Raw genomic sequence first — 15,303 nt, 5'->3', positions numbered from 1 at the left:
AAAGACTGGGATTACAGGCATGAGATACTGCACTTGGTGAGGTGAAGGATTTCTACAAGGAGAACTACAAAACATTGCTGAAAGAAATTACATGTTCATATTGTGAAAATGACCATGCTACCCAAAGCAGTCTATACATTCAATGCAATTTCAATCAAAATACCAATGTCATTCCTCATGGAATTAGAAAAAAAAAAATGCTAAAATTCATATGAAACCAAGAAAGTGCCCAAATAGCCAAAGCAATCCTAAGCATAAAGAACAACTCTGGAGGTATCACATTACTGAACTTTAAATTATACTATAAGGCTATAGCAACCTAAGAGCATGGTACTGATATAAAAGTTGATACATAGACCAATGCAACAGAATAGAGAACCAGAAATTAAGCCAGATTCTTACAACCAAGTGATCTTTGACAAAGCATAAAAAAAAAACCTGGGGAGAGGACTGTATTCAATATCATTGCTGGGAAAATTGGATAGCCACATGCAGAAGAATAAAAATGGATCCCTCTCTCATTATATAAAAAAAATCAACCCAAGATGGACTAAAGACTTAAATCTAAGACCTGAAATTATTTTAAAATTCTAGAAGAAAACCTAGGAAAAAAGCTCTTCTAGACATTGGCAGGCAAATAATTTATGACGAAGACCCCAAAAGCAAATGCAACAAAAACAAATATAGACAAATGGGTCCTAATTAAACTAAAAAGCTTCTACACAGCCAAAAGAAATAATCAGAACAAACAGACAACCTATCCAGTTGGAGAAAGTATTTGCAAACTATGCAACCAACAAAGGACTAGTGTCCAGAATCTACAAGGAACTCAGATGAGAAAGAATAAAACAAATTATCTTGTTAAAAAGTAGGCAGGCTGGGTACAGTGGCTCATGCCTGTAATCCCAGCAGTTTGGGAGGCCAAGGTGGGAGGATTGCTTGAGCCCAGGAATTCAAGGCCAGCCTGGGGAATACAGGCAGACACTATCTCTACAAAAAATTAAAAATGACTGGACATGATGGCATGTGCTTGTGGTCCCAGTGACTTGGGAGGCTGAAGTGGGAGGGTCACTTGAGCCCAGGAGGTCAAGGTTGCAATGAGCTGTGATTGTGCCACTGCACTGTAGCCTGGGTAACAGAATGAGACCCTGTCTCAAAAAAAAGGGGGTGGGGTGAGAGTGGGCAAATGACATGAACAGGCATTTCTCAAAAGAAGATGTACAAATGGCCAAAAAACATTTTTAAAATGTTCAACATCTCGAATCACTAGGGAAATGCTAGTTAGAACCATAGTGATATACTACCTTACCCCAGCCAGAATGGCCATTATTGAAAAGTCAAAAAACAATAGATGGCATGGATGTGGTGAAAATGGAACACTTATACACTACTGGTGGGAATGTAAATTAGTACAACCTCTATGGAAAACAGTATGGAGGTTTCTCAAAGAACCATTCAATCCAGCAATCCCACTACAGGGTAAGTACCCAAAGGGAAAAAAATCATTATATCAAAAAGACACTAGCATGTTTATGTTTATTGCAGCACAATTCACAATTGCAAAAATATGGAATCAACCTAAGTGCCTATCAACCTATAAGTAAATAAAATGTAGTATATATTCAATAGAATACTACTCAGCTATAAAAAAATTAAAAAAAGCAAAATAATGTCTTCTGCAGTAACTTGGATGGAACTAGAGACAATTATTCTAAGTGAAATAACTCAAGAATGGAAAACCAAATACTGTATGTTCTCACTTGCAAGTGGGAGTTAAGCTATGGGTATACAAAGCCAGACAGTGGTATAATGGACACTGGAGACTCAGAAGGGGGAAGGGTAGAAGGGGCGAAGAGGAATGAAAAAACTACCTATTGGGTATAACTTACACTACTTGGGTGATGAGTTCACTAAAACCCCAGACTTCACCACTATATGATTCATCCATGTAACTAGAAACCACGTGTACTCCTAATGCTATTGAAAGAACGAAATTTAAATAAAAGAGTCAGATCACATGATGTACATGACTTCATACCTTCTTTGATATTTACCATTCATTTTTTTCCCTCTCCATGTTTTTACTTTTGCTGGCTTAGTACTTTTTTTCTTTCCTTTTTAGCTGATTGTAAGCTTGGAAGTTGTATTATACTCTTAAGTTTTGAAAAATGTATAAACCCATGTAATCACCACCACAATAAAGATATAGAACATTTCCATCACCACCTCCATCCCAAAAAGAAATTTCATCAGCCAAATATCCAATTTTATTGCTCACAAGTTCCACCTTCCACAAAACACTAGGACATGAACACAACTCCACCAAATTCCTTGCCTCTTTATAACAAAGATTGCTTTTCCTCCAGTTTCCAATAACATGTTCTTCATTTCCATCTGAGACCTTGATACGGTTTGGCTGTGTCTCTACCCAAATCTCATCTTGAATTGTGCTTCCATAATTCCCATGTCTTGTGGGAGAGACCCGGTGGGAAATAATTGAATCATGGGGTAATTTCTCCCATACTGTTCTTGTGGTAGTGAATAAGTCTCGTGAGATCTAATAGTTTAATAAGGGGAACCCCATTTCGCTTGGCTCTCATTCTCTCTCTTGCGCTGCCATGTAAGAACTATGCCTTTTGCCTTCCACCATGATTCTTTCTCTGGCTGCCACCATGTAAGAAGTGTCCTTTGCCTTCTGCCATGATTGTGAGTCCTCCCTAGACATGTGGAACTGTGAGTGCATTAAACCTCTTTTTCTTCCCAGTCTTGGGTATGTCTTTATCAGCAGCATGAAGACTTACTAATACAGATCTCATCAGAATGGACTTTAGTGTCCACATTTCTACCAACATTCTGCCTAGGATTACTCAGGTGCCTCTGTGAAGATTGAAGCTCTCCCTACAGCTCTCCTCTTCCAAAGCTTTATGAAAATCACATTTAAAGGTCTCTTCACGGCAATGTGGGCTTTTTCCAGCATTTACCTAAAAACTCTCCCATTCTCCAGTTCCAAAGCTACTTCTACATTTCTAGGACTTTGTTACAACAGTACCGCATTTCTCAGTACCAATTTATGTCTCAGTCTGTTCAGGCTGTTATAACAAAATACCATAGACTGGGTGGCTTATAAATAACAGAAATGTATTTCTCACAGTTCCAGAGGCTGGAAAGTCCGAGATCAAGGTGCCAGCAGATGTGGTGTCTGGGGAAAGCCTGCTTCCTCATAGATAGCCGTCTTCTGACTGTAACTTCTCATGGCAGAAGAGGCGAGGGATCTCTTCTAAGAGTTCTATTCATGAGAACCCTATCCGCATGACCTAATCACCTCCCAAAGTCCCCACCTGCTAATACCATCACGTTTTGGGTTAGGATTTCAATACATGAATTTTGAGGGGACACAAACATTCAGACCATAATATACATTTACATAAAAATCTTTGTGTTGCTGGGCATGGTGGCTCATGCCTGTAACCCCAGCACTTTGTGAGGCCAAGGTGGGAGGATCGCTTGAGCCCAGGAGTTTGAGACCAGCCTGGGCAACACGGCGAAACCCCGTCTCTACAAAAAATACAAAAATTAGCAGGTCATTGTAGTATGTGCCTGTTGTCCCAGTTACTGAGGAGGTTGAGGCGGGAGGATCACTTGAGCCCAGGGAGGTCGAGGCTGCAGTGAGCCATGATTGCACCAGTGCCTTCCAGCCTGGGCAACAGAGTGAAGTCCTGTTGCGAAAAAAAATCTTTGTGTGGGTAAATGTTATCATTTCTGTTGGGTAGATATAGGACTGGTTTCTTGAGTGTGTAATGTGTGCATTACACACAGGGCTCAACTCAGAAAGACCCTGTGCTTGGTTTAATATCGCTGTCTTGAAATTCTTAGCAATTGTTGAATAAGGAGCCCCTCATTTTCATTTTACACTGGGCACACAAATTATACAGCCAGTCCTAGGTAAATACCCACCAGTGGGATTGTTGGGTGGTATGATAAATGTATATTTAACTTTATAAGATAATTGCAAACTGTTTTTCAAAGTGGTTGTACTATTTTGCATTCCCAACAATGTATGGGAATTCCAGTTGTTCTACATCCTCATCAGTTTCTGTTCCTTTCTACAATGGTTATATCTTCAAATCTTTTAAAACTAGAGGGAGGATTAGTATGTTGTGAGGGTCTTCATCTTATCCGTTAATAACCTTCTTGGCCCCTGTTCCTTTCCTCATCACTTCTTTGGGCGTTGGTTGCCCTGTGTTAATAAAATGCCAAATAAACAGGTAGGAACAGGAATAGCAAAATTCAGAGGATCATGAAGTGATACAATAATGGTTCCCTCTTTGTTCTCAAGCAATATTGTTGTGTCTAGTCTCTACGATTGTAGGTTGGGAATTCAGGCAAATGTTTTCCAAGCTAAAGGATGGAGAGAATTAAACTACTTTTTGCTATGACCAACAGCAACTCTAGAAAAAAAAGCCACTTGAGTTCTCCTGTAAGATGTGTGTTTGCCATAAAGGCTGGTTTTCTTTTAATTTAATACAAATAAACACAGAGTTGAAAAGACAGCCTCTTTTCAAGTGCAACTTCTCCATCAACAATGCAGTCAGCACCAGACTATGTTGACTCCATTCTTTGTGGCAGAATCATATTCATTAGAATAAAGACTTGCTGAAACTCAGATATTTCACATATAATTCTTTGCCTTTATCTAAAAGTCAGCTATCCTGCTCTTGAGGAAATTAGATTGATCGGATAGGCTGTGCTCTTCCAAAAAACCACATTTGCTGCAGTCACACTGTGATTTGGTAGGTATTTCCATAAAGCAACCAAAATATAATTTATAAGATGAGCCATTTCTTCATAACAATAGACGACGACTACATTTTCCTCTGTTTTATGTGATCTCTCAAAAGACCATAGTGGAACAATTTGCATTCATTGAGTGTCCTGATAAATATGACACTCTGGCTTGTACTTTTGGACATATTGTAAGTACAGCAAGCTGCTATAAAATAACAGAGTGAACTTAAGAAACATGCAGACCCACATAAACAAAATGCTAAAATTCACTGAGGCAGGGGTAAGAAAAGACTTGAACAAGTAGAGACACATAGCACATTCACCAATAGGAAGACTAAAGATGTCCATTTTCTCCAGCTTATGACAGCTACAAGATGATTCCAATCAAAACCCCAAAGGATTCTGGGGGAAAATTGACAAACTCACTCAAAAATCTATCAACAAGAATGAACAGGGAGGAACGACCAAAATAATTTTGAAAAAGAATATTAACAAAGGAATGTTTACTTCATTAGATGTCAAAATATTTTATAGAAAGCGCTCGGTTTCATTTAGGGAAATCCCATTTTTATTTAGGTAAAGACAATAATGTTTGAGCAGAAATGAGGTGAAATAGGAGTATCTTTATTTTAATTTTGGACATCTCAATAAGAAAAAGTGAACCATAGCTGGCTTCTGATTGGGCTGAGATTTTTTTCCTACAAGGGTAAGCTTCATTCGAATACTCTTCCTGTGTGGACGTCATATTGTCCTTCAGAATGGTCCTTACCAATTCCATGAAAGTGACATGGAGCTTCTAATATTAATAAAGGAGCTCAGTATCTTTCTATTAGTGCATGCTTTATAATGCTAGGATGTTCAGATTGGTTCCAAGAGCAGATGGATACCGAGCATTTAAATGACAGAAAAATAAGTGTATTATTGATACCCAGAGTAACGGACAGACTCAGTGAATCATTAGAGCTGCTTCCATATGCATCCTTCATAATTTCTGGCTTCTCATTTTCATATTAACTGGAATGAATTTCTTCTAAAATATAATAGGAAAGGAGAGGGGGGGAAATGGACTTATTGACGTAAGGGGAAACAATTCCCTCCTCTGAAGAATTAGGTAGCCTTTTAATTTAAAGTTCCAGTAGATGAATAATGTTGGTATTTCCCCAGGGTGACTGTGATTGGAATTTCCACCCTGTCTGAGATCACATTTTTCATAGCTCCACACCTGTGAGCGCCCTCGCCCCGCTTCATTTTCCATCCTATTGAGGTGGTCGGGTCCAGGGCTCTGTGCTCCAATCAAGGCTGAAGATAAGGAGGGATGCCTAGCTCTGGACAAGGATGACACAGCACTATACCTTCAGTTATAAGAAATAAATGCAGCTAGACACACACTCAGAAAATACTTATTTTTATAACCATAACATCTTTGTGACACCAGATCCTTACCCTCTCTGGGCCTCCACTCACCCCACCCCAACCTCATTTCCAGCCTCTACAGAAAATGCTAGGCAGGTTTCTTCCTGGCCCTCCTGCCAGGTTATCCGTATATTCTTGGGTGTATATAAGAAGGCATATCTATCCATTTGACATTTATTTAACACATGGCTTCCAAGTGTGGGTATCGTAACATCTTGGTCAGGAATGATCTCTTCCTCTGCCATAGCATTGATGCCGATGCATTTCAAATTTACATCTTCTGCCCTGACCTCCCACTGTGTTTCAGACCTGAATCGCCTGCTGCCTAAGGAATATCAATCCCACCCCATAGGAACCCAAACGTGAATGCTTCCAAAACCAAATTTGTTATGTTTGCTGCTTCCTAGCTGCTTTCCCTCCACTGTGGTCTATCTCAGTGAGACACTCAGTGAATCTCAGGGACACCTGCCCCCAGCTTTATAAGCCAGAAACCTGTGAATTATCCTAAACTCCTCTGTATGCATAAGCTTTTATACCCAAGTCACAAAGACCTGTGTATCATACTTGCTCAATATTTCTTAATCCCGTGCCCACTTCTCTGTCTTTATTCCCACTAGTTTCATCTGCAAACCCTTGTAATGTCTTGTCTGGAATATATTACTAGCCACCTAACTGACCTTCTAGTTCTTGTTGTCCATCCTTTCAGCCTGATATCTTTTTTGTTTTGTTTTGTTTTGTTTTTTTGGAGATGGAGTCTCACTCTATTGCCCAGGCTGGAGTGCTCATTGCAACCTCTGCCTTCTGGGTTCAAGCATTTCTCCTGCCTCGGCCTCCCAAGCAGCTGGGATCACAGGCATGTGCCACCATGCCCCGCTAATTTTTTTTGTATTTTTAGTAGAGATGGGGTTTCACCATGTTGGTCAGGCTGGTCTCAAACTCCTGACCTCAAATGATCTGGCCTCCTAGGTCTCCCAAAGTGCTGGGATTACAGACGTGAGCCACTGCGCTCAGCCCTGATATCAATCTTGCTTCCAGGACGGTTCCCCTAAAATGTAAGTGATTTTGTATCATTGCCCTATTTAAAATCCTTCAGTGTCCCCATTATCAGCAGGGTAAAAGGCCCATCCCCTGGGCTTGCCATGCACATCTCACCCTGAGCGGGCTCTTGCCCACCTTCTCAGCTGTAGCTGCCATCACTCTGCATTCACAACATCCTTTCTGCACATGCGGAATTACCCACAGGTCCCCAAATCAGCCTTGCTTTTTTTATACTTTACACTTGCATTTGTCTCCGTTAAATAGAATGCCCTTGCCCTCACCTATCCGGTGAATTCCTGTTCACTCTTCACCTTCAGCTCAAACATCACAGCCTCTCAGGAGCCTTCTCTGCCCTTCCAAGACAGAATGCACTCTTCCTTCTCTTTGTCTACTAACACTTTGTCATTCAGGGTGCTGGTAGATGCAGAATGGGCAAATGTGCAGCCAGGCAAGCAAGCAGGCTCTTTATCCTCTTTGCTGTCCTACTTCCTCCAACAGCCAGGCTGGAGGTGGCCTTTGGCTAAGTTGGATAGGCACCTGGGAGCTTATCTACTGACCTTGGAGCCCCCGGTTCCCCAGTTGTGATCCAACTTGGAGTAACATGACCTTGAGGATTATGCATTACACAAAGATGTGACTATTCCTGGCTTTTGCAGAAGGTAGGATACCGACTTACATACCACACTTACAGCTGCATCATCATGTGAGCTGATTCCAAAAAAGAATTTTGACTTTATTTTTGGGTATGCTGCAAACCTCAGGAGGAACTAGTGGCCATTCTCTGGTTTTCAATCTGGGGTAAAAGTCAAGGGTTTCCCCATCTCTACCTTGACAGGTCTATTATAATACTTACCCTGTTATATTATCATTTTGCCGGTATTCCCTGAGAACATGGGCTCTTGCATATTAATTTTTATAGCCCCCAAATCTAGGTACGCTGCCTGGCATGTTAAAGGATGTTTAACAAGAATTGTATTTTATAATTATAATAAATTAATGTGATTTTTCTTACTCCATCATCGACAGCCTTTACTATGTTTCTCTTGATATTAAAGTAGCCCCGAGATTAGAACCATAAAGATTTCTCTTGGATTTCTAATATCAACACATTACTTGGGTATCACTTCATCGCAACACATCTTGTAGGAGACACGGTGAGAAAATGACAGAACCCATGAGTATTTGGCATATATGATAATTCTATGATTGGCCACTAGTTGATATTGTAGTTACAAGTAAAAGCCACCAGATGGCTTAAGGAAATGAATTTATTTCCAATTGAGGTTTTTAGCTTGGAAATCTGGGACCAAAAAAAGCAGTGACTGGAAAGGAACTAAACGGCTCTCTAGTGAGCCCCACATAACTAACAAAACCCACCTACCAGTTCAGCAATAGGCTTGTAGAGGTTTGGCAACCTTCAAAGTGCAAACACTAAACGGTGTATTATCCTTCTACCTCCTGGTATCTATATGCTTTAAGATTATGGAATAATTACTGAAATTCAATTCAATTCCACAAATATTTATTGAGTTAAATTAAACCTTATGGGAGGCTTACGGAAGCATATGAGGAACGAAACACAGCTTACTAAGCATAGAAAAATGTATGGTAGCCTGGAAGTAAAGATGAATTTCTTTCCTCTTTGTGTGCACTGGCGCTGGTTACCATTTCAAGGAGAAATTCTGATGAAAAAATAATTGTGACCTAGAAAATTTCTGCATATTATCTGCAGGCAGAACGGGTAAAAGATGAAATAAAACAAAGCAAACCTAAACAGCTATAACGTTTATGAATCAAAATGTATTTTATATGGCATTTACATATGAAAACCAGAGTCGAAATTATCAGATTAGAAAGTTTTAATGAGGTGATTTAAAAATAAACCTATGTAGAAAAAGATGTGAGGGATATACCCCACTGGCAGGATATGTTCAAGTGGCTCTTTTGTTTTTTTACTCTAGATGCTCTGTACTGGGAGAAATTTTTGGAATATGCCTATGTTTATTATTTTGTAATGTAAAGAGTGAAATGCAAACCTAGTTAAAGATATTTGCACTCATTTATTTGACACATATACTAGGGGTGGGTACCCCTAGCTCAAAGATAGAGCCATGATTTAGAGATCCTGATTTTGAATTCTGTTAACATTGAGATAGCAAACCTTGTTAGCCTTTTTAGTAAATTAAAAAATTAGGTCAAGCTGTAGTGCTTGCTTTAAAAAATATATACTAAAGAGGCCTTTAGAAATATTCAATATCAGATCATTTTTAAACCTCTGAATAAAGACTGAAGTAGGCTGGGCATGGTAGCTCATGCCTGTAGGCCCAGCAATTTGGGAGGCTGAGGTGGGCAGATCACTTGAGGTCAGGAGTTCGAGACCAGCCTGACCAAAATGGTGAAACCCCATCCCTACTAAAAATACAAAAATTAGCCGGGCATGGGGGCACGTGTCTGTAATCCCAGCTACTTGCAGGGCTGAGGCAGGAGAACTGCTTGATCCCGGAAGGTGGAGGTTGCAGAGAGGTGGGATCATACCACTGCAGTCTAGCCTGGGATACAGAGCCTGACTCCATCTCCAAAAAAAAAAAAAAAAAACCAAACAAACAAAGAAAAAAACAAGTTGAAGTCAGTATAAATGAATGCAGAAAAGCTTCCTCCACAATGTGGAGGGCATAACACATTTTATAATTACTAGCTAGCAATTCAAAAATATTTATTTGCTAATGAGAATTTAAGAAAAGAAACTCAATAGAGTACCAGCCCTCTTTTCAACATAAACTAAAATTGGATAATTAACTTTTAAAAGCACTAATTTCTTCTGAAGGTGTAGAAAGAAAGTTTTCTTTGATAAAGCAGAAATTTTATCTTTCTTTTCGAGGCATGAATAAATTAAAGGAGACAAAATCTAGCTTAATGGAGTAACCCAGTATTTGAGATTAAAATTAAAAAGTTGTACAGGTTAAGATAGCCTAATTATTTTTTCTTTCTACCGACCTACAGCTCATGTTTACACTAATTTTTTTTGTTAAATAAAACTGTTTACATCTGGGCACTGTGGCTCATGCCTATAATCCCAGCAATTTGGGAGGCTGAGCGGGGAGGATCGCTTGACCCCAGGAGTTTGAGACCAGCCTGGACAACATAGTGAGACCCTCATCTCTACAAAAAATAAAATTATCTGGGCATGGTGGCACACACTTGTAGTCTCAGCTACTCGGGGAGATGAGGTGGGAGGATCACTTGAGTCCTGGAGGCAGAGATTGTAATAAGCTGAAACTGGATCAATGCAGTTCAGTCTGGGCAACAGAGCAAGACTCTGTCTCAAAAAAAAAATTGTTTACTTTCTGATTACATGTTCACTCTAGAAAATTTTGGAATATATTTTAAAATAGAAGAGAATAATTTTAACATTTCCAACTACAAAGAAAAATGTTTGAGGTGATAGCCCAATTGCCCTGATTTTGATTATTACAAAGTAATACCCCGATTTGATTGTATATAAGTATCAAAATATCACATGTACCCCCAAAATATGTACAACTATTATATATAAATAATTAATTTTAAAAAAGAGAAAATTTGAAAGTAAAAAAAAAAATGGGAAAAATAAAAATTACTCTCAATCTCATTAGATAACCACTGTTGACATTTTGGGTTATTTTCTTTTTTTTTTTTAGAGACAAGGGTTTCGCTTTGTTGCCTAGGCTGGCATGCAGTAGCACAATTATGGCTCACTGTAGCCTCAAACTTCTGGGCTCAAGCAACCCTCCCACCTCAGCCTCCTGAGTAGCTGGGACTATAGGTGTGCACCACCATGCCTGGCCAACCTTATTTTTGTAGAAGTGGAATCTTGCTATGTTGCCCTGGTTGATCTTGAACTCCTGGCCTCAAGGAATCCTCCCGTCTCAGCTTCCCAAATCATTGCATTACAGGCATGAGTCACTATGCTTAGCTGGATTATTTGCTTTCATTTTGTTGCCCATCAATCTGAATATGATATTTATATAATTATGTTTAGGGAAATTTCACCTGTTTCCTTAAAGTTGGCAAAAAGGACCCAAAGCTTAGGGCAGAGAGAAATCAGGCACCCCAAGTCAAAAGAGATCTTCAAACAATTGGGGTCTAACTGCTCAGAGCCTATCAAGAAGTCAAATCTCTCCAGTGTGTATAAGCAAAATGCTGATCGCTGGGGAGCAGGAGATGCACTGGAATCTCGAATGGTCTGCCCACTCCTCCAAAGCTAAAGGGGCTAGAATTGCCCACAGATGGGGTAGGTCTCCAAGAATGAGGAATCAGCATTTTTCCCCAGGGGAAATTTCTACTGAAACCCTGTACCCTGTAGGTCTGCTCTGTGCTTTTCTTAGCAGGGAAAAGGAGAATGGAGACGAAGGAGGAGTGGTCCCACTGCTTGGCAAGGTGAGCAGGTATAAGCTCCCCTGGAACTAAAGGACTGGAAGCTACGGTAGCTTAGTTCAATTTACCTTGCCTCTGAAATGCTCATGAGCTCAGGATTCCTGGGGCAAGCGGTTCCGAGCAGCCAGACACTGTGGACTGTGCCTCTAGAACAGAAGCTGCAGAACCTTTGGAGGAGGTTTCCTGGTGGTGGAGCTCCCATGTCAAGGTGCCATGCATGGTGAGGCTCGCTTGAGTGTTCAAACACCCCACATGGAGGGCTCCCATGCCAGTGGATGTGAACCTGAGAAGCCAGCAGAGCAACCCACAGGGAAGCACACTGGTGGGCCAGTTAAGGGAAGGCCTGTTCCATTTCTTCCATCCCCCTTCCCAGGCCCCAATCCTAAAAGAGCTTGATCCCAGGGAGAGGAAAGAAGGAAAACTAGATCTTCTCCCAATTTGTGTCTTTTGGGAGGGAAGCTGGATCCATGCTGGGCTGGGAGTGGGGAAGGAAGTGAGCATTAAAGTAGACCCGAGTGAAGTCTCTAAGTATAGACCAAATTGGACTGTGCTTTTCATCACTGGAAATGAGCAGGAAGCTTGGGGTACCCTCCATACATCTGGAAGGGGTGGGACGAGAGATCTGATCTACTGCAATAGAAGGTCGTTGATATTTTCTTCTTTATAAAGTGTTCTCAAAGAATGATACTATTTTTAAAATTAGAAAGCAAAAAATTTAATTAACTGGCTTATATGTCCTGAGTCCAGGCTATTTCATAAGTGAATTATGAAACTTTATTATTTTTTTCTGAATTGAAAAATAAATGCTTATTATAAAAGAAAAAATTAAGAAAAAAGTGAAAGTTATCTATACTTCTACCATCAGAGACAACTGCTGTTAACAGCCTGGATATATTCTTTCAGGCTTTTTCTATTCACTTTTACACACACACACGTGTGTGCATGCACACTTAATAAGACCCTAAAATAACTACATTTTGTTAAAGTAACATGTTGAAGAAAAAAAGTCTACTGTATATGTACTCTGGGGGCAAACATGTCCCCAAGAAAGATATGATTAAGGGATTGAGTTATTTTCGTACAGGTAGTTAATAGAATTATCATTGATAAATGTTAGTGAAATAAGTTATCTGATAATTAAGTTTTAAACGAATCAACATAAAGCAGTTTTAAATGAGATAATCCCATACGATTCACTGCTTCATTCATTCAACCCACAGCTTACTGAGAGTCTTTTATGTGCCTAGGGGTATTGTTTTCTGCATTAAGAATCAGTCTAATTTATCAAAGCTGGATGACTTTGCAATACACCTTTAGACTCTGGGTGAAGTTGATGAACAACCTATTAACTGACAGATCTGCCAAATGCCCTCTCAGCTTAAAAAGTTGGTGATTCACGCCAGGCATGGTGGCCAATATCTGAAATCTCAGCACTTTAGGAGGCCAAGGCGGGAGGGTTGCTTGAGGCTTGGAGTTCGAGACCAGCCTGGGCAAGGTAGTGAGACTCTGTCTTTTAAAATAAAATAAAATAAAATAAAATAAAATAAAATAAAATAAATTAAATAAAATAGCTGGTGAATCAAGGAATTTAGAGAATTTCTGATTTTTTCCTTGCTGCCCCCTCAATTTCACAGAAGAGAAAAATAAAGAGACAGAAAATAACTTGTCAAAGGTCACAGAACTGGTTAATCTAAAACTAGATTACAATCCAGGCCACCTCTTGGATACTCATTCACCTCACCATTTGTTCATTTACTCAACAAATGTTTTTTATGTCCTACAATGGAAGTCCAGTGCTCTTGGCTTGTCATGTCTTTATAATAAAGACAATCATCATCACCATAGCTGTTATTAGGCAGTATGTTAAGTGTATTCACTTGGATTAACATGTTTCATGGTCATACATTTTTAGTAAGCAGTTAGAAAAGATAATGTTGACAAATAACAGTATTTACAAAACTAAATTCTACCTCTGTCCTTTGTGGGGGTGGAGAGGGGGGAGGTCTCTGTGATGTAAGTCTGAAAGGTGTGTATGTATGAAGGAGTTTAATTCATATAGTAACCAGAGAACACTTAGATGACAAAATAAGAGACTAGGAATCCAATTTGCATACAGGCCACTAGACATCCTGGAGAATGGATGAGGAAGACTTAGGGCCTTTAGTGATTCATGCACTCACTCAGTCAGCAGTGAATGAATGCTTACTATTGGGATATAATAATAAGCAAAATACAGACACAATTCCTTCTGGCATGGAGCTTACTGTCCAGAGGAGGAGATGGATTTCAAACAATCACATGAATAATTGTGTATTATAATCCTAGCTAACATGCACTGAGGGCTTCCTATATGTCCAGCACTATTCTAGGCACTTTCCCCACGTTATTTAATCCTCGCCAAGAAAAAAACAAAAAGAAAAAACCTGTGAGGTTGGTGCTAATATTATTGCTCCCAGTGATGTTTCTTTTTTCTTTTCTTTTTTTTTTTTTTTTTTTTGAGACCGAGTCTTACTCTGTTGCCAGGCTGGAGTGCAGTGGCACAATCTTGGCTCACTGCAACCTCCGCCTCCCGGGTTCAAGCGATTCTCCTGCCTCAGCCTTCCAAGTAGCTGGGACTACAGGTGCACACCACCACACCCAGCTAAGTTTTGTATTTTTAGTAGAGACGGGTTTTCACCATGTTGGCCAGCATGGTCTCTGTCTCTTGACCTCGTGATCCACCTGCCTCGGCCTCCCAAAGTGTTGGGATTACAGGTGTGAGCCACCACGCCTGGCCCCCCAGTGATGTTTCTGATGAGAGCTCTGAAGGAAAGATGCATGGTGATAGGAAGTCATTTGTTGGGGGAGTCTAATCCAGCCTGGGGTGGAGGAAGACAGAGAAAGAGACACCCTCTCTAACAAGGGTGAGGAAGGTTGTCAAGGGCTGCCCCATCTTCCGTGGTGGGCAGGGTACTCACCAAACAGCAGGGAAGTGCTGAAAGTGTATTGACTGGGGCACTGGGGAGTCTTTAGTAGTAGGCAAGGGAGTGAAAAAGGAATTAAGTACTTACTGCTGCCTCTATGCCAGTCTGTGCAGTGCTGAACCCTGTCCCTAAATTATTTTCTCACCCAGTTTGGGGGTTCTGATCCTAAATTCCTCGGGGTGGCGGAAGAGGCTCAGAGACAAAATGCACCAGGCTATCTGTGGGGGAGTCTGATTAAAGCAGGGGGACCCTGAACCCCAGGGAATGGCCACAGCATGGAGTCAGCAGTGCCAGGTGCTCTGATGCGGGCAGTGCAGGGACACTGGTGACAGCTGAGGCAAGCTCACCAGGCACACAGGAAACAAGTGCAGAGCTGTCTCTTACTGGACACCTCCAAAGGCCTTGGGCTTTTTTTTCTAATTTTCAAAATATATTTTATTTCTCTCTTATATGTATTTTACAACATTTCTAAGAAAAACATTAGCTTCATATACAGAAATAAAAGAGTTCTTTAGGAACTGGCATTGAATTCATCACAAGAATGATCAAATTATAATGGGAAACAAACTTGCCTATTACCAAAGCTAATGAGCTGAAGTGAAGAGCTGTCTTTACAAAGCTCTCATTGAGCCCCCTGCCCTGCAGCTGACTCAAGCTATCATCATGTTATGTACATGTATAAGAAAGGACA

This window comes from Pongo abelii, chromosome 7 (genome assembly GCF_028885655.2).
Source record: "Pongo abelii isolate AG06213 chromosome 7, NHGRI_mPonAbe1-v2.0_pri, whole genome shotgun sequence".
Lineage (NCBI taxonomy): Eukaryota > Metazoa > Chordata > Mammalia > Primates > Hominidae > Pongo > Pongo abelii.
This window is presented reverse-complemented; position numbering follows the sequence as displayed.